Source organism: Lissotriton vulgaris, chromosome 4_1 (genome assembly GCF_964263255.1).
Source record: "Lissotriton vulgaris chromosome 4_1, aLisVul1.2, whole genome shotgun sequence".
NCBI classification, from domain to species: Eukaryota; Metazoa; Chordata; class Amphibia; order Caudata; family Salamandridae; genus Lissotriton; species Lissotriton vulgaris.
In genome coordinates, this window is record NC_141691.1 from 23,324,406 (window position 1) to 23,348,100 (window position 23,695).

The window sequence follows — 23,695 nt, forward strand, 5'->3', positions numbered from 1 at the left end:
TACAAATAGAAGCAGTCACCTCCAGAATGTTTCACACTCATCTCTCCATAACAAAGTAGTCCCCCACAATAAATACACACTAGCTTTATGTGTGCAAAATTGCTCTAGATACTGGGGACCGTCTACCTTGCCTCTAGTCCCGAAAGACGTTCCTGTGTCGAGGTGGTGGCCACAGGAGTTGGTGGGTTTTCGCGGAGGTGACGCACCTCAGCCACGCTGTAATTAATTGGATGCCACCTTTGCATGTGGCGATTTATAGTATAGTTCCCGTTACTATATTTTTTATCTGTGCCTCGGGACAGAACTCCTTTACATATGAGGCATGTCACATGTCGGGAATTGACCTTTTTTTGAAAAAAATTGCCAAATAAAATTGTTTTTGTGGTGGGATTTCCGGAGCTGTTCAGGCAAGAATTGTCTCTCCTGTACCTCCTCTTCCTCTTCTTCCTGCTCTTCCTCAGGGTTGGCAAGGAACTGTGTAGGTGGTCCTTCCTTTCTAGGAGGTAGTGTTGGTGGTGGGGGTCCACCAGCTGCAGCTACTACTGAAGCCATCACTTAATAATGAAAAACAGGTTTTCCTCTCACAAAGTTGAAAGTCAGAGTGAGAAAAAGGTGGGGGCTTTCATCAATTGGGAGAAAAAATGTTCTAAACCAATGAAAAGTGTTATTTTCAGGTCACATGACCTGTTACGCTTACGTTACGCGTCCCGCTATGCACCCAGAGCTCTTCCGGGGTGCTGCGCTTTGTGCCACGGTTAGCTCTCCGGAACACTTCCGGATGCGCTAACGCGGTGCGTCACGATATTGTTTTCGAATGCGGCAGTTGCACTAACGGAACGTTTCCCAGTGCGCAGACCGGGTCGCGGCACCAAATTGAGCTAACGGGAAGCTACCCGGTGTGCGGACCGGTAGCGAAACAAAAAAAAATTATTAAAAAAATATATATACATAAAAAAATTATATTAAAAACATATAAAATATATTTTTCCATTAAAAGAAGAATACATTTTACAGCTTTTGATATTTGCTATTAAAAAAACATTGAAATTCACTGAAAAAACCATAGGTGAAAGACCATATATAGTTAGGAATTAGCATTTACAAAACCTTGAAAATTCACTGTAAAAAACCATAGGTTATAGACCATATACAGTTAGCAATTAGCATTTACAAAACCTTATTTTACTCACACAAAACCATTGAAATTCGCATATATAGTTAGTTGCACTAACTATATATATCGCGCACCCGCAATCCACTGCTGATGATGGCACATATTACATCATTCATGACAAGGCTTCTTTTTTATTGTTAGACATAAGAGCACTAAAAGAATGAGTGTCTCATTGAAAGTAAAGTAGGAGAGAAAATAAAAGTATGCTCAGTGATAGTACACAAACTAAACAGTCTCTTACAGAAACACAGTAAGAGTACAGGAATATCTTAAGGAGATAAATAAAATAAAGGAAAAACAGTAAGAGAAACAGAGTGAAAAGGATGAGTAACAGAAAGTAAACTGTGTACAAATAGACAAGCACTGCAAGACACATATAAATAGAAATAAAGTTGGGTAAGAGAAGTAGAGTATGGGCCTTATTTATGAAGGCCTTGCGCCGCCCATGCGTCACTTTTAACATGGGAAAATTGGTGCATCAGTGGCGCTAGGCTTTCATAAATGAGGCCCTTTACATTTAAGTCAATAAAGGTGAGTCACCATGAGACAACAGTAGTAAAAAACTGAAGAGCTAGATAGACTGAATAAGATAGTGACAGAAAAGATGTTACAGAAATAGGGAAAAAATTCAACAACACAAAATGTGAATGAGTTAAACGGAATAAGTGTGACTAAACAGTACTGAGAAAGGAAAGAGATCAAAACAATAAGAATAAGAGAGAGGCAGACAAAACTCTTGGATGTTATTAGTTGTACTTACCCTATAAATGTAATATCTGTGGAAGACAGTAAAAAAATCTGTTATAATACATATTTCTAAATTCAATGTAACAAAATAACTTAAACAACATATTACATGGTTTATTTTTGCTGTCCTCAGAATACATTGATTTTCACTATAAACAGTGATTTCAATATTAATCATCATATAACAGCGGGGAAAAAAACCCACAATCAAAATGATTGTGTTTGAAAAACCCATTCAAAATCTCCATACATAATATAAATACCTGAAAAAAACATGTCTTAAATGTTTTTCTCTAACTCGCAATTTCTTGAGTAAGCACACTACATCTTCCACAGTTACAAACTAATTAAACTATACGACCTATTTTTAAATATATCTCAACAAAGCCCCGTGCAAGTATCTTCTATAAAAATCTATCTTAAGTACACATTTTCTTCTCTCATACCTTTCTGCGTGGCCAAATTGTATAAGTTAACTCGTTATCTTTTAAATACCTCTCCAAAAACTTGCATTCATATATGTTTTAAAATAATTATCTGAAGTACTCATTTTGTTGTCTCATATTTTTCCGCGTGGCCAAATACTATGAGTTAGGTATTTTTTTTCTGACATTTCTTAATCTTAGTCTTATCTATTCTTTTCTGAATCTTTCCAGTTAAAATTTGTAACGTGTTCTATACCATCAAACATTAAGTAAACTTGTACCTAATGCTATCACTATGCCAAATACAAATTTCATTTCTAGATTTGCACACCCTCAGTTACATGATATTTCTAAACAACAGAGTTTCATATCTTTACAGTATTAATCTTCCTACAGCAAGTCATTTTACTGAAATTTGGGTTGCAGAAATAGCAGATACGAGTTAGTTAAGGCAAAAGGCAATCGTTTCTTAAAAGTCAATTGACTATCATTGCAAAGCGTCCAGCCTCTTGCACACTTCAAATAAGCTGTGTAATGTCCTGATGATGTTGAAGGCCCTTCATGAAAAATAATGGCTACAGTTACAAATGTTCTTCTAGAAATAGATACTTGAGAAGCAACAACATTTTTAATTAAAGTTGACAATTTACTCCCATCAGCTCTGCATTGTTGAAACATTAAAATTACATATTGTCCATATCTGTGGATTAATAAAGTTGATAACATATCAGACTTACATTGAGAACAGACCATGTTCTGATGCACATCTTTAACTAGTTTATTAAAAGACAGTTCTTTTCAGTCTGGTAATGTTAAATATATAAATCTTTCACTGTATATATCATTAATACTTGAAAATGAGCAATTATCACACTTATGTTCCCATTTATAAGAAAGGCCAACAAGACTATCAATATCTACACCTTCATCTTCCAAAACTGTAAACATATACATAATAAATTCCTGACAATCTTGCTGAATATTCTGAGAAAATTGATTTAGTCCTGCACATATGTCTCAAACATTCCTTAGTTCTGAAACACTTGCTACTTCACTATCACCACTGCTACATTTTTCAAAGACAGAATTTAATGAACAACAAAATGTTTGCTCCCGATTTTGTACAATCTGTTGCTTAACATTTTTTAGAAAAAAACAACATTAACTTCTACATTTGCATAGCAGTTGACACCAGACCTGTTTTCAAACTTAAATCCAACAATCTCTTCAATACTAAGCTTTGTCTGACGCCTACCAATGACAGCTACATCTTTTTTCCTTTGTTTCTCAACTACTTCAGCACATTTTTCCTCATTTCTCCTTTTCTGACCAACCATACGCCTTTCAATTAAAGGATATTGAGGTAAACTTGGAGCATATTCTCTTCTTAACCTATTAAACTCCTTCACACAATTTAAATCTGCACTAATCTTTGTCTCATCATAATCAATTAGATAAAGTCCACATAAAGTTCTAACTCGCGATAAAGCAACATACGCCATACCCTCTTTGAATACAGTGCTTCCAATATTTACCAAAGCACAATCTACACTTAAACCTTGAGATTTGTGAATAGTCACTGCATATGCCAAACAAATTGGAAATGGCTTCCGATGGACATATAAGTCTTTCGCATGCAAAAAACGAGTTGAACAGCGACTAATTTGTTGAACTTCCTCAATTCCATCAAATTTTATTCTTAAAAATTCAATCTCATCTCTATTTGTGTAATTGACAAAACCAACAACATTACCCATTGCTCCATTTCCCAATCCTCTTTCTACATGTACATTTCTCCTTAAAATTATCCGACAATTTAAACATACATACAGATTTTTCTCTAAAGCAGCAGTTTTAGATATAGTTTTCTGAAGAGAATCCAATTTTAACTTCAACTTTTCAGACAAAACAATAGTACTACCTTCATGCTCTATTCTATCTTTAGCTTCCAGTTTCTTAATTTCTTGATTTTCTAAATTCAACATTTTCTCATTAAAAACTGAACATTCTTTGAGAGTTGGCATCAAGCATATCACTGACTTATCTGCTACCTCTTTACTATATATTTTCTCAGGTACATTATCTTCATTAGGAAACAGCTTGGAAAGTAATCGTGTTTGTAGAGTGTCTTTCCCATCTTCAGTTAATGTTCCAATCCTTATATCTTGAAGAATATTTCCATATTTAGTATCCTTTGCCTGTCGCATATTTTAAATCAGTTCAGTATATTTGAAATATGACCATATATTACCATTTCCAATACTGCCCAGGCACTTCCTGGTCTCCTCATGCAAAACAGTTTCAAATACAGGTTGTCCTTTCACAGGAGTTAGCTGCAGTAGATCTCCAAAAACTATGACATGTTTGCCTCCAAATAACAAATCATACTCTGTCTTAAGTATCTGTTGCATTCTTAAATGCACAAAAGCAAGCATTACATTGGATACCATGCTTACCTCATCAATAATAAGAAGTTTCATTTTTTTAAGTACTCTATAAACTTCAAAACAAGCTCCTCCAGATAGCTTGTGATATTGTAATTTATTTTCATGTTCAACTGGCAGCATCAGCAAACGATGTAAAGTAATACCTTTAATATTATGTGCTGCCAATCCAGTTGGAGCAGTAACAACACACGACAGTGTTGACTGAGTTCTTTGCTGTAGATATGTAGTAATTTTTTTACCAGTTCCAGCTTCTCCACTTACATATAGTCGAATTGGTTCAAATGACATACATGAGCAATTTTTTTTCTCATGACGAAAGCCATGCTCAATGTGCTCTGTCACTTCATCATATATCTGTCTTTGCTCACGATTAAATTGCTTCTTTAATTCTTCTAAGTTTATTACTTCCTCTTGACCTTGCTGCATTGCTCTTTCCACCTCATCCATGGCAGTGGCTTCTTCATTTTGGATAATTGGTTGTCCCAGTGGATCTTGACTTAATGAAGCTGAACTTTGACTACCTTGTGAACTATCTCTAGCAATCTCCACTGCAATTTTTGCTTCTTGCTCTATTTCATCATTCAACATTTGGAGATAATTACTAAAAACAGGACATTCAATACTACTTTTAGATGCGTTGAATGAATCTTCATAACTATCAAAGTCACCAAGTAGTTCCTCTTCTGTACACCATGGTTTAAAGAGTTGCAAAAGAGCAAAATAGTAAAATTCTCTTTTGTCAGGTGTATCGCAACTCAGTTTTCGATGATTAATCAAGTGTCCCTTTCTTTGTTTCACCAGACATCCTTCATGTCCAATTACAGGGTGTACATCTTTATCAATATTCTCTGTAATATTCCTTTTAAAAGTGTAGCTTTGAAGTATTTCATACAGACAAATGTTTGCAAGCTGAGTACTTCTGTTTGGATAGTATGTATCCAACATATTTGTTTTCAGAATGTCTGTACTGTTTGGTTCTTTCTGGGCTAAATATTCAATTTCTTGCACAGGTTTCAGAACACGGTTTCGTGTTTCTGCAAGACCCACACTCACCCAGAGAATAGTCCTTGATTTTGCATAAAGACTTGCTGATGATAACCGATCACAACATTCATATGCTCCAATTTCTCGATGAGACAACATATTCAAACTGTACGTATACAATTGCTTGCTTAGAATCTTTTCATGAGAAATGTCTTCCCACATCTCCTTCAGTTCCGTCTTTTCAGATTTCGTGATGTAAGACATTACATATCGAGCCACACCAATAGAGTTGTCTGTAACATATTGTATGTCCAAGTTAGCATTCCACATGGACAAAATGACTGGGTTATAGTCATTTATATATTTGGATTCTTCACCTCTTCTTTAATTGTATGTATTTTTAGGTGACCTTCCTCTTATGGCCGGGATGCCCGTCACCCCCTCCCAACACAATCCCCAAGGATGGGAAGTCGGACACAGGTTTGAACTTTTGGAAGGCGGGAGGGAGTCACCCTCCCGGCCGTATTTATTAAAATATGAAACAAAATTTAAAACATTAAAAAAAAGTTTCATAATCATGTACAATTTTACATTTATTACATTTTGATGAAGACATGTTCTTTGGCTAACCTTAACAGAACTCTAATACAAAGGTTTCCTAGCCGAGTCTAACATCCTGCAAATGCAACCATTCTAAATTAAAATTGTACATCCTAGCATTAAGGGCCAACGGCAAGGTCTTAACCGGTGTCAGATCCCTACTACCAAAACTCTCGCCCTCACGGTGTGAGTGGCGCATGTGCAGAGGACTCTACCCTCGTTGCCAACTGTAACTTCCCTTGTCGTGGTGGGGGCCCCCTTTCCACTCGACGCCATCTTAAAGGTCGTCCGAGTTCCCGTGTGAGGTATCTGTAGGAAGGACAGCGTGGACTCCCCCCATCCCCACACTCTCTATCCGCCGTCGCGGATATCCGGCCTCCGGGAAATTAGTAGGAGGGGCATATAGCCGCCTCCCCCTGGGAGGGGCCTATGGCCGTCTCCCCTTAGGCGACCCATCCTTAGTGGGTGCCAGCTCCCCCCGGGCGCTCCCATCCATTCTGGGTGGCGCCCCCCTCTAGGGACCTTGAAATTACTGCTCACCGATCATGACCTTACCGCCCGACCAAAAAATAAATACGACAGTTGTTTACCTACTTAGGAAGGAAAAATTCAGACATTGCCTAAATGTGTCATTGACTGCTTACTCCTACAAAGAAAAACATTATCCTACAGGCAGAAGTCACATCCTTAACTTAAACATTCCTTTACTTTTCTACAAAGGAAAAAAGGCCTATCTCAGCAAAACTTTATTATAAAACAAACATTGCCATAAGGGGCTGGTGGGTGGGTCAAAATTGCTGCTTGTTCCATCGAGGGCTCACAAGCAACGGGTGGGTGCAGCCTTCAGAGTACAGGAACAAGAGGACGCTTCTTCGGATTCCCGCTCTATTTATTCTTCTGCGGGAGGGCGTGTACCCTCCTCCGGTACGCGTACTGGGCTTGGTCATCGCTGTAGGTGTCTAGGACAACCCCTCTTGGGCGGGAAAAGGCGCGCCCCGGCTACGCCGCTTCGAGCATACCAGCCGAGACACGCCCCCCGCCCAAAATGGTTTCCCGGGGGGATCGAGGCACCCAACCATACGTTCGGGGGGACCGAGTGGTCGCCCCTTTCCATATGGCCGGGATGCCCGTCACCCCCTCCCAACACAATACCCAAGGATGGGAAGTCGGACACAGGTTTGAACTTTTGGAAGGCGGACTCTACCCTTGTTGCCAACTGTAACTTCCCTTGTCGTGGGGGGGCCCCCTTTCCACTCAACGCCATCTTAAAGGTCATCCGATTTCCCGTGTGAGGTATCTGTAGGAAGGACAGCGTGGACTCCCCCCATCCCCACACTCTCTATCCACCGCCCCAGATATCCGGCCCCCGGGAAATTAGTAGGAGGGGCATATAGCCGCCTCCCCCCTGGGAGGGGCCTATGGCTGTCTCCCCTTAGGTGACCCATCTTTAGTGGGTGCCGCCTCCCTGTGGGAGGGGCCAATGGCCGCCTCCCCACGGGCGCTCCCATCCATTCTGAGTGGCGTCCCCCTCTAGGGACCTTGAAATTACTGCTCACCGATCATGACCTTACTGCCACAGGCCGGATAGTTGACCGACTATCCGGCCCCCCGTACTCCTCCTAAAGGTCATGCTTCCTCAAACCCCTTAGCCATGCTATGAAGTCTCCTATGAGTAAATCATTTCCCTCCCTGGACAGGTGGACCCCATCATTCAGATACATGAGATCACCCCGAATACACCCGTGAGGAATGCTATGCAACTGCGAAGAGCGAAACAATTTACCAATTTTATTGTTAACCCTTTTCACCGAATGGTTCAGAGCTGACACCAAAAGGCCCCCCCGCCATACCTTCCTGGGGATCATGTGGGACCAGGCAATCGTGCACCCTGGGACTCTCCTAGCCAACCAACTAACAGCAGACAAAATTTGTTCAAACAACACTCGTCTACCCAGTGTCACCAAGTCATTGCCCCCCAGGTGTACTATGACTACAGATGCCGGTGACCTTTGCCGCCCTAAGAGACCCTCAAAAAATGATTCGAATTGGTCAAAACAGAGCCTGCCCTTCCCATGGAAGGCCACTCTGTACCCGTATTCCCCAGCTGCGTGAGTCGCGTCACCTGCTTTGAATACGTCCCCGGCACGCCTCACATATGAGTGGCCCACGACCCATACCACTCTCTCTCTCCAGACGGTGGTCCTTGACCGCTGGTCTTCTGGTGCTGGGTCGACTGCAAATTCCGCCCCGCGTGACAGGCTCGCGAAACTGTAATTGAAACAAAAGACAAGAAGCGTGAGTGCATGTCACTTGATCATACCTTTTGAAGCAATTCGAGGACCATCCTCCCAATTGTTTCACTTCCTCCGCACTCTGACCCCTGGCTGTAGCCTCAGTAGCAGCCCCTATCCTAAAGGAGTGGGTCCCAAAATCGCACGGGTCCATGCCCGCAGCAGCGATTGTCAATCAATCAATCAATCAATCAAGACATTTATAGAGCGCACTACTTACCCGGAGGGTCTCAAGGCGCTTGGGGGGAGGGAGGGGGTGCTGCTACTGCTCGAACAGCCAGGTCTTGAGCTTCTTCCTGAAGGAGAGGTGGTCTTGGGTGAGGCGCAGGTCGGTCGGGAGGGAGTTCCAGGTCTTGGCTGCCAGGTAGGAGAAGGACCTTCCTCCTGTTGTCGTTCTTCGGATGCAGGGGACGGCGGCGAGGGCGTGACTGGCTGATGGGAGACGGCGTTTGGGAGCGTAGAAGTTGATGCGGTTGTTGAGGTAGCTCAGGCCTTGATCATGTAGGGCTTTGTGTGCTTGGGTGAGGAGGCGGAAGGTGATTCTTTTGTTGACGGGGAGCCAGTGCAGGTCTCTCAGATGTCCGGAAATGTGGCTGTGTCGTGGGATGTCGAGGATGAGTCTGGCTGAGGTGTTCTGGATCCGCTGGAGTCTCTTCAGGAGCTTGGCGGTGGTTCCGGCATAGAGGGCGTTGCCGTAGTCCAGTCGGCTGGTGACAAGGGCCTGGGTGACCGTCTTCCTGGTCTCGGTGGGGATCCACCGGAAGATCTTCCGTAGCATGCGCAGGATGTTAAAGCACGACGAGGAGACGGCGTTGACTTGTCTGGTCATGGAGAGGGAGGAGTCCAGGATGAAGCCCAGGTTGCGTGCATGGTCTGTCGGTTTGGGTGTGGTGCCCAGGGCGGGGGGCCACCAGGAGTCGTCCCAGGCGGAGGGCGAGGAGCCCAGGATGAGGACTTCCGTCTTGTCTGAGTTCAGTTTCAGGCGGCTGGTCGTCATCCACTCTGCTACGTGTTTCATCCCTTCGTGAAGGTTGGCTCTGGCGGCGGCGGGGTCGTTGGTCAGGGAGAGGATCAGCTGGGTGTCGTCAGCGTAGGAGATGATGTTGGTTGTGCTGGCGTGCGATGGCCGCGAGGGGGGTCATGTAGACTTTGAAGAGGGTGGGGCTCAGCGAGGATCCTTGAGGGACGCCGCAGATGACTTCGGTGGCCTCTGACTTGTACGGTGGTATTTGGACTCTCTGTGTTCTTCCGTTGAGAAAGGAGATGATCCACTCCAGTGCCCTCTCCTGGATTCCGACGTTGCTGAGGTGCTGCACTAGGGTGCGGTGGCAGACAGTGTCGAAGGCCGCGGAGAGGTCTAGGAGGATGAGGGCCGCTGTTTCTCCATTGTCCATCAGGCCTCGGATGTCATCGGTGGCCGCGATGAGGGCGGTCTCGGTGCTGTGGTTGGCTCGGAAGCCAGACTGTGAGGGGTCGAGGGATCCGTTCGTCTCGAGGAAGGCGGCCAGCTGCTTGTTGACGGTCTTCTCGATGACTTTGGCTGGAAACGGGAGGAGCGAGATGGGGCGGTAATTCTTGAGTTCAGTGGGGTCTGCTGTAGGTTTCTTGAGTAGGGCTCTGAGTTCGGCATGCTTCCAGCTCTCCGGGAAGGTGGCGGTGTCGAAGGAGGTGTTGATGATGTCCCGCAGGTGGGGTGCGATGACAGCGTCGGCCTTGTTGAAGATGTGGTGAGGGCAGGGGTCGGTCGGAGATCCGGGAGTGGATGGAGTTCATCATGCGGACGGTGTCTTCGGTGCTCTTTGGAGTCAAGGTGCAGAGGGTGGTGGTGGGGGCGGTGGTTTGGTCGTGGCGTGAGTCTGTTGAGTGCTGAAGCTGTTGTGTATGTCCGCGATCTTGTTGTGGAAGTAGAAGGCGAGGGAGTTGCAGAGGTCTTGCGATGGGGTGATATCGTTGTTGCCGGCGTTGGGGGTGGAGAGCTCTTTCACGATGTTGAAGAGTTCCTTGTAGTTGTGTGCGTTGTTGTCCAGCCGGTCCTTGAATGCAGTTTTCTTGGTGGCGCGGATCAGTTGGTGGTGCTTTCGGGTGGCAAGCTTGAGGGTGGTCATGTTGTCCGGTGTTGGTTCCCTTCTCCAGGCTTTCTCGAGGGCTCGGCAGTTCTTCTTGGAGCTCTTAAGTTCGTCGGTGAACCATGGGGCCTTCTTGCTGCCGGGTCTGCTGGGCGAGGTCCTCAATGGGGCGAGTTTGTCTGCGCAGTTGCTGATCCACTTCGTGAGGTTGTCGGCGGCCTGGCTGGGGTTCGCTGAGCTGGCGGGAGGGTGCTGGCTCAGGGTGCTAGCACCCTCTGGAACTGAAACCTCGTCAGTGGGGTGCCATCCTTGTGCCTTAGCAGACTCCCCCCCATGTAGCCTCCCTCAGTGCCAAGTATTCCTCTATGCACTTTATCGGGCAGGTGGGGGACCCTCGCGCGCGCTGCACAACAACACTATTTCCCATAGCCCCCTGATCAGTTTTGGACCTGGCTATCGAGACAACCATCGAATCACCCCTAATTTGTACGTGATCCCTGCACAAACCTCCCTCGACGTCTTTCTTATTCCTTGCGACCAGTTCGCTCACCCGCATAGCCCCATGGAACGCTAATGCGAAAGCTGCCCGGAACAGAACTGCTTCGAAATGGGAGGAGCATGTCTCGTCTAGTTTCGCTACGAGTAGAGACAACCTATCTAAGCCAATCGGGTGCCTCCCATCTTGCTTACGACCCTCGAGGCGCTGCCAGCCGTGAAGGGCTTTCTTCACTAAAAAGGAACCCGTTGAGTCTTTTATGCCATGCGCCTGCGCCATGAATAAAATGGCCGCCCTATGCCTATTGGCCGTTGCCGCTGATCGGCCTTTTCTGTGCAGTGCTACCAGGAACCCCAGGAAGGATTCCTCCTGACCCCAGTTCTGACTCCCTGTCGGACCTAAAAATGTACAATAGGAACAAAACGCTCCTTCGTATGCCTTCCTTGTCCTGGGGGCTAAGCTTGCTGCCACGAGGTCCTGTTATCCGGGGCACCGACTAGCCAACGTGCCTCAGGGAATGGTGCCGCCACTAGGTCTGCTGTAGGTAGATAACCCATGAATGCCTGCATATGTGAACGAGAGAGTGCATCAGCCGCATGATTCAGTACACCTGGCACATGTTTCGCCCTGAACTGTACATTCAGTCTCATGCAAAGCAGCACAACTTCTTTCAACAATCTCAAGATCCATTTGCAGCGTGCTGCCTGTTGGTTAATGCATTCGACAACAGTCATATTATCCGACAAAACACCACTGAGCGGTCCCTGAAATAGTCTGGCAAAGCCAGCAGAGCAACCCAAATGGGGAATAGCTCCAGGAACCCAATGTTACCTGTGAGACCGCTGGAGTGCCACCACGTTGGCCATGTTTGCGCCAACCATTGATTACCAAAGATGGCGCCAAATCCCACGCTCCCCGCTGAGTCAGTCCACAGACCTAGTTCATCTGAAGACGCTGGCGGCTTGTTCCACACGACTTGACTGTTGAAGTCCGCCAGAAATGCCAACCAAATGCGCATATCCTGGCGAACCTCTGCAGACAGTCTCGTACGGTGGTGTCCTTCTTTGAGACCAACCATAGCTTGTGCAATAGAGCGTGAGAAGGGGCGGGCCATTGGTATCACTCCCAAGGCAAAGTTAAGCTGACCCACTGTTTGTTGCAACTGGTGCAGGATCACTTTCTCCTTACCCAGGCATAGTTTCAAGGGCGCCCTAAATTTGCCCACCTTTGCCATCGGCAAACGGAAACATCCCTCCACAGAATCGAGCTCAATTCCCAGAAACTCCAGTGAAGTAGATGGGCCAACCGTCTTACCTGGTGCCAATGGGACTCCAAACTCCCTCATTTGGATGCAGAAGTCATGCAGCGCCTGCGCACATTCCGTAACGCCGGCTGCTCCCAAGAACAGGAAATCATCAAGATAGTGCATAACATGCCTGTACCCTGTGGCCTCGGTGAATGCCCACTCTAAAAAACAACTGAACATTTCAAAATAGGCATAAGAAATAGAGCAACCCATAGGCATGCATTTATCCATGTAATAACTCCCTTGGAATGCAAAACCTAGCAAACGCTGATCCTGCGAGTGTACCGGGAGTAACCGGAACGCCGACTCGATATCAGATTTCGCCATCAGCGCCCCGGGGCTCAGGCGATTCTGCATGGCCACGGCCTCATCGAACGATGCGTACCGCACACTTCTGGGTTAATGGCCTAGTTCACCGAGGAACCCCTTGGAGCAGACAGGTTATGAATAAGCCTAAACTCCCCCGGGTCTTTCTTCTGGACAACCCCTAACGGGGAACAGATGAACTCCGCCACCGGCGGGCGATGAAAAGGCCCTGCCACTCGCCCTAAGCTGACTTCTTTTGCAATTTTCTTCTCTACCACACTTGGGTTGTGTTGCACCGATAACTGGTTTTTACAAAAGGAGTCCCCTCGAAAATCCCCCGCCGGGATGTGGAAGCCGTGTAAGAATCCCTTCCTCAACAACCCAGCGGAGACATGATCAGGGTATTTGTTCAACCAAGGAGTCATAGCCATGAGATCAACGAGTGTAGGCAATTGGTCACAACGTTCTACCTCACTCCTGCTTGGACCCTCCTTTTCCTCCCGTTCCGCCATTTCTCGATCTACATGAACTTTCCGGGTGTGAGGAATTCCCACAGCCCGCACACACATGCTTGAACCCACATGTTCCTTGTGGTCTGTTACAGTTGCCTCGATTGAAGCCCCAACAGACCCCCCGCTTGCCGCCATTCCCGCCGTTTTTCGGCTGGTGATCCCCACCGGCGCCCACTCGAAAGGGCACCGCGGGCTTTTGGCGGGCGACCCCTGGCCCACTCCCGCCCCGCGAGGATGTACCTGTCGCCCCTGGCAGGAGCTGCTTGTGCCATGACACCGAGTCGAGGCAGTCCCATGTCAGAGAAGCATCATATTCTTTCGCTTTTCGGAATTTCATGTCATAACCTTTCCATTCCTCTCCCTCGTACATTGCATAAAAATACATAATACGATTTTGATAGCAAGACAATTCAGTTAACACTTCGGGTTTACGTTCCCCCATAACTGCAGTAAATATAGAAAAGGCCTTCACCCAATTTGTTACCGTCTCATCCACCCTGAATTCCGCCATCTTGGCGCGCCACACGCTCGGGTGCCACAAATCTTTCTGGGTTTTAGCATATTCCATCTCGCGATGGTCAGTTAATAATGAAAACATATTGACATATTTGTCTCCCCATATTAACACTTTTGTGGCCATAGGGATGTGCTGCACCACCTTTTCCCGCCTTGAGGGTAATGAACCCTCCCCCGCCATTGGCAAAGCGAGCTTACCCGGTTCGGTTGTTGTTCCCGCCGTTTTCTCGTGACAAACTGCAGGTCCCACCAGTGCCACCTGTGGGGAAACAAGAGGAACATTCGCCTTTGCGGCCTCTCTCGACTGCTGCAATTGCTGCATTAGTAGCTTGGCCTCTTCGGCCGTGTCTCCAGGTGCCACTGCACCTCCTGCCTTCCTATTGAGCCATGCAGCCAACTGGGTGGCCAATTCGGGAGGCATTTCCTCATCGTTAGCGGGGGTAATCACTACCGGGATCGGCTGACCCGCATCTGGGATTGGTACCGGCTTGTCTGCCGGTGTGACAGGGGTGGTTGGGGGTACCTCTGGGACCGGAACCTCCCCTGAAAACCACCCTCTTCTTGACCCGCTTCCCTCTACCCTCGGGAACAATTCCCGGCAAGGCCGGGCCTATTTCCTTCTTAGGGTTACCGGGAATGCTCAGTGCAGCCAGTTGTTTCTTGACCTCCGCCAAACCTTGACCGATTGATTGGACTTGTCCGAGTTTCCGGTCCATGCAAGCCATCCGGTTCGACAACAGGCGTAGCACCTTATCGGTCTCGGAACCCTTTTCTGCTTTCTTGCCAGCCATGGTTTCGAGTATCCGCTCCTAGTCGATCAACGAAGTCCTGGACTCTTCGAACTCGAAATAACTGAAAGAAAAACAACAAGATTACAAGTTCTCAAAATTGCTGCTTGTGCCGTCAAGGGCTCATGAGCAACAGGTGGGTGCAGCCTTCAGAGCACAGGAACAAGAGGACGCTTCTTCGGATTCCCGCTCTATTTATTCTTCTGCGGGAGGGTGTGTACCCCCCTCCGGTACGCCTACTAGGCGTGGTCATCGGTGTAGGTGTCTAGGACAACCCCTCTTGGGCGGGAAAAGGTGCGCCCCAGCTACGTCGCTTCGGGCATACCAGCCGAGACACGCCCCCCGCTCAAAATGGTTTCCCGGGTGGACAGGGGCACCCAACCGTACGTTCGGGGGGACCGAGTGGTCGCCCCTTTCCAGATGGTATGTTACAAAGATGACATCAAACTGTTGACTCTTCCTTTCGAAAATACCGGTCGTGCAAATCCAAAACGACCGGTAGAATTTACTCTTTGATTTGAATTTTCGCCAACAACATTTTCCACAACGATGACTTTGAAAACGTAAAACTTTTCCTCTTAAGTCCTTATCAGTTGTACTATTAGGTATGTCACAAGTGGCATACTGTTTAATAAAGGACAATACAGTCTCATCTGAGTCTGTTCCAAATTTAGGATCATCCTTGATCCATAACAGCATATAACAGCACCTCTTGCTTGATATTCTTTTCTCCAAAAGAAACCCAGTACTTCACCAAGAGGCGGATTTTTCTTGTTTGTAATAAAAGACAACATAGCTTCAAATCTATGATTAAAATATCTGCAAACGTTAACCGGATCTAATGAACACAGTTCTCCAGGTGTCTTGTAGTTTATATTTTCTATGTTTGCATTCGCTCACTGAAGAAATTCAAGTAAATCTTCCGAAGCATACTCTGCACAGCTTAGAGTTAAAAACCATGTAGGTGCTCCTAAGTTTCTAAGCATGCACTTCAAATCTCCATGACGATTGTACCAATACTCATTAGTACCACGCTGACAAGCCATTAAATTAATTAGGTGTGAATCCAAAACACTATCTTTCTGTTGCACTTTATCCATAAATTCCTTTGCTGAAAAATGTTGCAGATGAACACCACTTTTTAAGATACGGCTTACTGCATAAGACAGACCAGATAAGTTACTCTTAAACAGAAGATGAAGCAAATATGGAATGCATTGGCGAAACCTCGGATCTTCTCCATATAATCTTGTTGTCCAGTACTCAGATGCAGGAATCTGCATAGGTCGATCATCATATCGTGTACCTTCACCTGTAGAGAATAACTGTGGAAAACAACGACCTTCCAAACTTTCTTCCCATACACTAATAGGATTTCCTTTTGCTTTTTTCATCTGAAATAATTCAATAGCATTCCCTATTGCTTCTTTGGAATGCAGTGGATAAACACTGTAATGCTCATAAATTTCTTCACTTCTAGATAAGTCAACTTTTTCAATTTGTCCAATAGACAAATCAGTGTTCTCTTCTTCACTTACTTCTTCTTCTTCTATGTATACATCTTTATAGTACTTATTGTTTTGCACTAAATACAACGTTGCCTTTTTGACTTTTCTAACATCCACTAAATCTTGCCAGATTTTCTTACTCCTTGTAGGTACACCATTAACTAGAATAACTAGAGGTTCCTCTTCTACATTTTCAACACCAATTGTTTCCATATTTTTTTTAAATCAAGTGGCAAATATACAACTCTACCCTTTAATCCTCTTTGTAAATCTGAAGGATTTAATTTGCCTGTCTTAGGCTCCATACAAACAATAGCCTGAAAAGGATGTACACATTGAATTAGAATAGTCTCATAAGTATTTAAATCCATCAGTTTCGATGGAATATTTATCAACTCAAGATTATTATGAACAGCTCTAGCAGGCATTCTATTTTCGTTTCATTTATTATAACAATATTTACAAATACGTTGCCCAAAACCCAAATCAAAATAGTTTTCCACCAACAAATAAGTTGCAAAATCTTTCCATTGACTATTATTTTCATCTTCACTTTTTAAATATAAATCAACTAACCTAGTTTGACTTTTGTAATAAATGCGTCGACAACAAACACAAGAACAATTATTTGGTTTCTCACCTGCAATAACCTTAAACTTTGTTATTTCCTGTTCAAAATTTTCAATATTAACATTTACAACATTTTCTAACACATTTCCTTCTATAATTATATCAGTTTCTGCATTATCTTCCTCTGGACCAAAATAACTTACCTCAAATTCTGCACAAATCTTCTTAACATCTAATTCACATCCATGCAAAAGAGCACTATTTAACTGTTTAAGTTTAAGTGCTGGACTTTTCGCATAATACAACTTTCTCACTCATTTTCTCATTTTGGTATGATGCACTGCTAACATCCTGAAATGATGAAAGACACTCTGGCATATTTTTTTAGAAAGACAAGCCAGAGAATGACCTTGCAGTCCTATCTTTTCTCGCACTCTGCAATGATCTAAATCTTGCAACATTACAATTTTTTTTAAGACTTTCTTTAGTGTACTTAGAAATCAATTGAATCCTGTCATACACTACAAATGCTACTACAATTCCAACTGTAAACAGGAATATTAGGAAGTCCCTCTAAAGCTTCTCCAGCCATCACCTCTTCTGCATTTCTAACCACAATTTTCTCTTTCTCAATTACACAACCATCCTTCACCTCATATCCTCGAGCACTGGTGTCAACTGCATGCAACAAATTGTTACTTTGAAAGTAACTCTCTTCATTAAAAAATGGTTCAGAAGTTGAAGTATGCATCCACTTTCCAGAAACCACTTTACAAAAATTACTTCTATTTATATGTCTCTTCCATTTACTTTAAGGTTTTAAAACTCGGATTGCCTTATTTAGTGTATTTATTCTATTAAGTACTAAAATAAATAATTTTCTTTTTGTCCCAAACGCGCGCTGAACAATATCCTCTATATGTTGTTTCTTCTTAAAAAAAGCAGACCTTCTTTTACAAACTTTCTCCTTTTTTAATAAATTCGAAACTACTCTGTTATAAAACATACGCTTCCTGATTTGTGTAAACTGATTGGTCCGAGTTTTACTGTGAAGATTTTCCTCTCTGCTGATTCCAGAAACATTTTTATGTTTGGTTCCATTTCTCGTTCTCGATACTGATAAGTCTTTTTCCTTTTGAACATTAGCGCTAACAGTTTTCCTTTCACATAATCTTCTCAAAAACTTTTGGTTTTCTTACCAGGAGCACGCTTCTTTTTATCCGTCCTTTGTTCTTTTGATAATTCTTGAATTTCTTTCTTCTTCAAATTGTAAGTCTGTTTATAGAGCTTTCTTTTTTCACTTCTTGTCGGCATATTAATTTATGATTTTGATGAAAATAATAATCTGTAAAACACAAACATAACAAATATTATAGTTGGCTACTAGCATATAACGTACATATTAAAACCACAGATTAGTTTTCTAAGTAGAATAAAGACAAAGAAAAAGTCTCTGAACAGAGTAGGAAATCCTGTAGTGAATGTTAGTTCTAAATTTATGACAGTCCATAGCTGTGTTAACATTATAGAAGTATTTTCTAATTCAAATTTTTTAAAGCATACAAACAGTACTCTTTTTTCAAGAACTATCGGTCATCCTAGTGCTTTAATCTTTTTTACTACAATCTCTTTTACACTTCATGAGAACATGTCTTATCACTATCATAAAGCAGATGAACGACGAATAGGACAAGAAAACTGTCTTCAAGAATGCTTTACTAGTAAAAATAATTTTATTCATTTAAAAGTTCATAATTTAATAGAACTTCCAGCATAACATCATCAGGGACTTCTTCTAATTCATAGTCCTCATCCCCTTCCACCATCTCTAAATAGGCAGAGTCCAAGGAAATGTCCATGAAATCATCATTCTCATTTTGTTTTTCCTCCTGAAACACAGCTTCTAATATTTCGTCCATCACTTCATTTATAATTTCGAAATGAATTTCTTTTTCTTGAGAACAATTCTCCATCTCTATATTCTGTTTGATCTTCTGTATCCTTTAAAAATAATATAGAGACTAAATGTTATCTTTTTTCATAAATATATAACTTAAAAGTACCTTTATTAATTTTTAAACTACATATATTTTTATAATTTCTAACTTATTAACTACATATATTAAGATAGCACCTTCTTCTTGTTTTGAAAACAAACTGGCAGTATAACCCTAAACATTAACACTGATCCTTTTTTTTGCATTAAATAATTACTGCTGTTAAAAGACATTTTACTGTAAAATTTGTTTTTAGATTTTCTAGATATCAGAAATATTGATAAACTAGAGAATTAATTTTTAGAGATCCATTTTCTGAGTTCACCACTACAAAGTGCTATTCAAACTATATACACTCTAAAGAGAAAGCTCACATTGTACAAACTATAACATTCACTTAACAGATTACTACTTCCCACAGAGACAGTTGCTTTTATGTTTGAACAGCATACTCAGCATGTGAATTTCATAGCATATACAAAATGTCATGCTGACCATGAAGAACCACATCATAATAAAGCTCTGCAAATATATGTAAAACAGTGCCTATAGATAGTAAAGTCACAGATATGCAGGAAAGATCCCATCACACCAAGAACCATATCATAATACCCCTCTGTAAATCAAGAAAAAAGACTGCCAAACATAATACAGCATGATTTCAAAAATAATGAACACTTCACAAGAATTATTTCATGGACACCGGAAAGAATTATACTCAAATGATATGTAAATCTGAACTCCATCAAAAAGAACACATGCACCAGGCCCATTAAAAAGATAATTTCCACTGTCAGTGGAAAAATATCTCAAAATACATATCTAGTATAAGCAGATACAACCATGGGAAAAATAGAAGATAAAATCATGGACCAAACCGAAATGTTACAAATATTTAAAAAAATCTTCTTTATTATTTTAATGTGCACCCAAAATAATTGCCTTTGCAAAAATACCAACTCACCTGAAAAAAAGAATATAATTCCTGGAATTCTCTGATATGGAAGGCAGGTTGTTGCTTTTCAGCACCAAACACTATAAAAAAGAAAATAATACAATTTAATTAACATATTACAGACTCATTTATTACACAACATAGGGCCATTGTAGCAAAGAACAAGCATAACATATACATTCCCCAAGATTCTCTACCATTAGATATCCTAATGCCTAACTAAGTTCAATAATTGTTTATTTAACACATAACATAACTAAATATAAAATAAAATATCAAATATAGAGTACAAAATAGATACAGGGCAGGAGAGATACAAACTACAGGAAAGAGAGAGACAGTAGCTGGAAGAGGAACATAAAGAAACAAACTAGCATTCAAAGCACAAACAGATAGGCAGAAAAATATCACCACCACTAAAAACTCAAGAAACAAATGGAAGGTATAATAAAGAAAAAGATGACACACAGACGGAGTCACAAAGTAGAAATAACAGACAAAGAACAAAGAAGACAAAAGACAGGAGGTACAGACACAGAGAGGACAGCAAACAAACACTACAATAGGATGAGAGAGAGCAGAAGGAACACAGAGATGGACAAACAAAGCAGAAGAGAGAGAAAGATGGAGAGAAGAAGAGTGAATAAGAGGAAAAGAGATATACACCACCATACAGACAATCTAGGAGGAAGACTGAGAACAGGAGACAGAGAAGCATACAAAACGAGCACGAGAAGAACAGAGATATCAGAAGGGACAGTGAAGTTAAGAGTGCTTTCAGGCCAAAAATAAAACAATCTCAGAAATGAATAAATATAGTGAAAACCACAACCAACACAAAGAGATCAAGAGACCAAAAAGAATAAGTACATTACAAGAATAATACAAAATGTCTCATTTATGAAAGCCTTGCCCCACAGATACGTCACTTTTTTCCATGTTAAAAGTATTGCACCGGTGGCACAAGGCCTTCATAATTAAAGGCCCATGTGAGGGAGAACAACTGCATAGAGACAAAATGTATAAGACACAACAACGGTAAAAATCAAAGAATAAACAACATGCAGAAAAACTGCACAGTAGACAAAGAAACATATTTTTGGGATAACCCCATTGAAAAACATGTAGTAATTTTTAAAATCTGCCATGCATCTGGCCGTCCAGGACCGCTTTGGAAACCCCTGCTTTAAACCTTTACATTTCATTTCCAAACCATACACACGTTTTTTTTCAAGGCTCCACATTGAACGCCTAAACACTTTTCCCTTTTTAGAATCCGAAGCCACAACTGCAACATGGCTAATGCACAAATTAATTAGTGTACCTTTCCCGTTTTTTCACTCTTTAAATTCTATACATTTCTTCATGTAAATAGATACCAGCGGCTCAGTACCTCCTACAGTCATAAAACTAAGTCGCTCCCTTTCACTTACAAATGCCTTTGAGACAGCAGAAAAATGTCGGGCAGATTTACAATCCCCTTACGCCACTTTAGCATCACTTTTAACATGTGACAAGTGAAGCAAAACTGCCGCACGGAGCATGTTAATCTGCCCCTAAATCTTTATAGAAATGACTGTACTCAAACATGTAATTAGTCATCCATATGCAGGCACTTTCAATCACATAAATTATTTAACTAGAATCCCTGTAATGTTGGATGTCTTTTCAAAGATACACCAGTGCCTGCTATGATGCCGACTTTTTCTTTATTCTTCATCAGTGGTAAATTTTTTTTTCATGTAATGAAAATTACTATGACTTTTTAAACAGCAAAGCTTACGTGGTAATAATCACTCTGCATATGCTTCCCTTTAAGAATTTATTTTATCTACCCCCGCATTAGAACCTTGATGTTTCCATCTGGCAGCGAATTCTGGCCTTGAATCACAAGACATGAACAACAGTCTTATTGTCCCAAAAACAAGTTACCCTACCATCTGTTCGCACACATATCTTTCACTTAGCTAATATTCACAGAGAAGAGCATTCCTTATAAAATAGTGACCTTCCTTTACAATTTGCTGAGGTGACTCCCTTAATTTTTAATGCATCCTCCACTTCAGGACAGGCTATTTTTTTTATAAATACTAAGCAATGGTTTAGTGACTGGTCTGCCAGAAATTATATCAAGTCATATGGCCGAGATACCCGCCACCCCCTCTCAACACAATCCCCAAGAATTGGGAAACCGGAAACAGTTCTTGAACTTTTGGAAGGCGGGAAGGGAGTCACCCTTCCCGGCCGTATTTATTAAAATATGAAACAAAAGAAAACATTAAAATAACAGTTTCATATAATGTACAATTTCATTTCCACATTACGATGTTGGCTAACCTTAACAGATCTCTAATACAAAGGTTCTCCTAGCCGAACTAACATCCTACAAAACATTTGACTTGAAATTGTACATCCTAACGTTAAGGGCCAACGGCAAGGTCGTAACCGGTGTCAGATCCCTAAACCAGAAATACCCCCCTCGCTTGTGAGAGGAGCGACCGCACAGAGGCGTACCTCAAGTGCATCTACCAATTTCCCTTTGTACTTGACGGGGGCCCCAATAAACTCGACGCCATTTAACGGTCGTTCGAGGACTCATGTGAGGTGTCTAAAAGGTAGCGTAAACCCCCTCCCGCACCCCACACAACTTACCCATCTGCCGTCGCAGATGTCCTGGCCCCAGGAAATTCCCCAGGAAGGGCCGTAGCCCCTCCTATCCAGGAAGGGGCCTTGACCACCTTTCCTTTCCTTCCGGCGGCCTCTCCTTAGACAGGACCGCCTCCCCGTTGAGGGGCCAATTGGCCACCTCCCCCGCGCGCTCCCATCCGTAATGGGTGACGCCCCCTCATAGGGATCTTCCAATTACTGCTCACCGATCATGACCTTACCGCCCGACCAAAATAAATACGACAGTTCTACCTAAGTTACTAAGATTTACAAAGCAAAACAACATTTATTATCAAGCGTAAATACTGATCAATCCTTGTTCGAAATTACTTTATTTGCAAAACATACTGAAAATAACCAATCTTTATTGCATCGTTAAGAAATTTCACGACAATCATCACAACCTGTAAGAAAACAGAGAAAACAAAAGATACTATATCAACTGTATTTACAACGAATCGCTGTCCTCAGGGGCTGGTGCAGCGGGGAGGTGCAGCTTCAGAGCACAGGAACAAGAGGATGCTTTCTTGGCTTCCGCTCCTTTTATCCGTCTTCAGGGTGGGCGTGAACCCGCCCCCGCCTGCCTCCGAGGGCGTGGCCGGCCGCGTTGGTGTCTAGGCCAGCCCACTCTAGGGCGGGAAAAAGGCGCGCCCCGGCTACGCCGCTTCGGGCATACCAGCCGAGACTCGCCTCCCGCCCAAGATGGCTTCCCGGGGGGATCGTGGTACTCCACCATACGTTCGGGGGGACCGATTGGTCGCCCCTTTCCATTCTGCTACTCTTCACTCCATAGTCGGCGACCTATTTTTCTGGACTTCCTGTTGAACTACCAGTGCTGCGACTTTTGTGTTCCTATCTTGTTTATTTCAAAATGGATGTCCATTCTGTCTTCGCAAACGAGCCGGAACACTTAGAACTATGTCGCCAGAGGATGCTTGCCTTCTACAGCATCTTACCACTCTCGACTTTGAATGCATCATATCGATTATCATTTTGATATTCCTATTTCACCTGTGTGCAGCCTGTATTTCATTGCCTGAGCTGTGATTTCATGTGGACCCTGGACTTATGTCTCTGCAACTTGGTACCTCCTGAAGTGAATTATAATCATCTCACGAATCCATTAATTGATCATAAACAGCTTTGTTTTAACAGAGGGATTATGGCCTTTGCAGCGATACAAGGAGTTCTGGGTCATTGGAATATATTCGCAGCGGCCAAGATTTCCTGGCACACAGCTACATTGAAAACCCACCGAGCTGTCCTCTGATGGTAACAGAGGCTCCGGTAATAGAAGACCATGAATGCTGTTTTCCTCTTTTCAATTGGATGGCTGACAT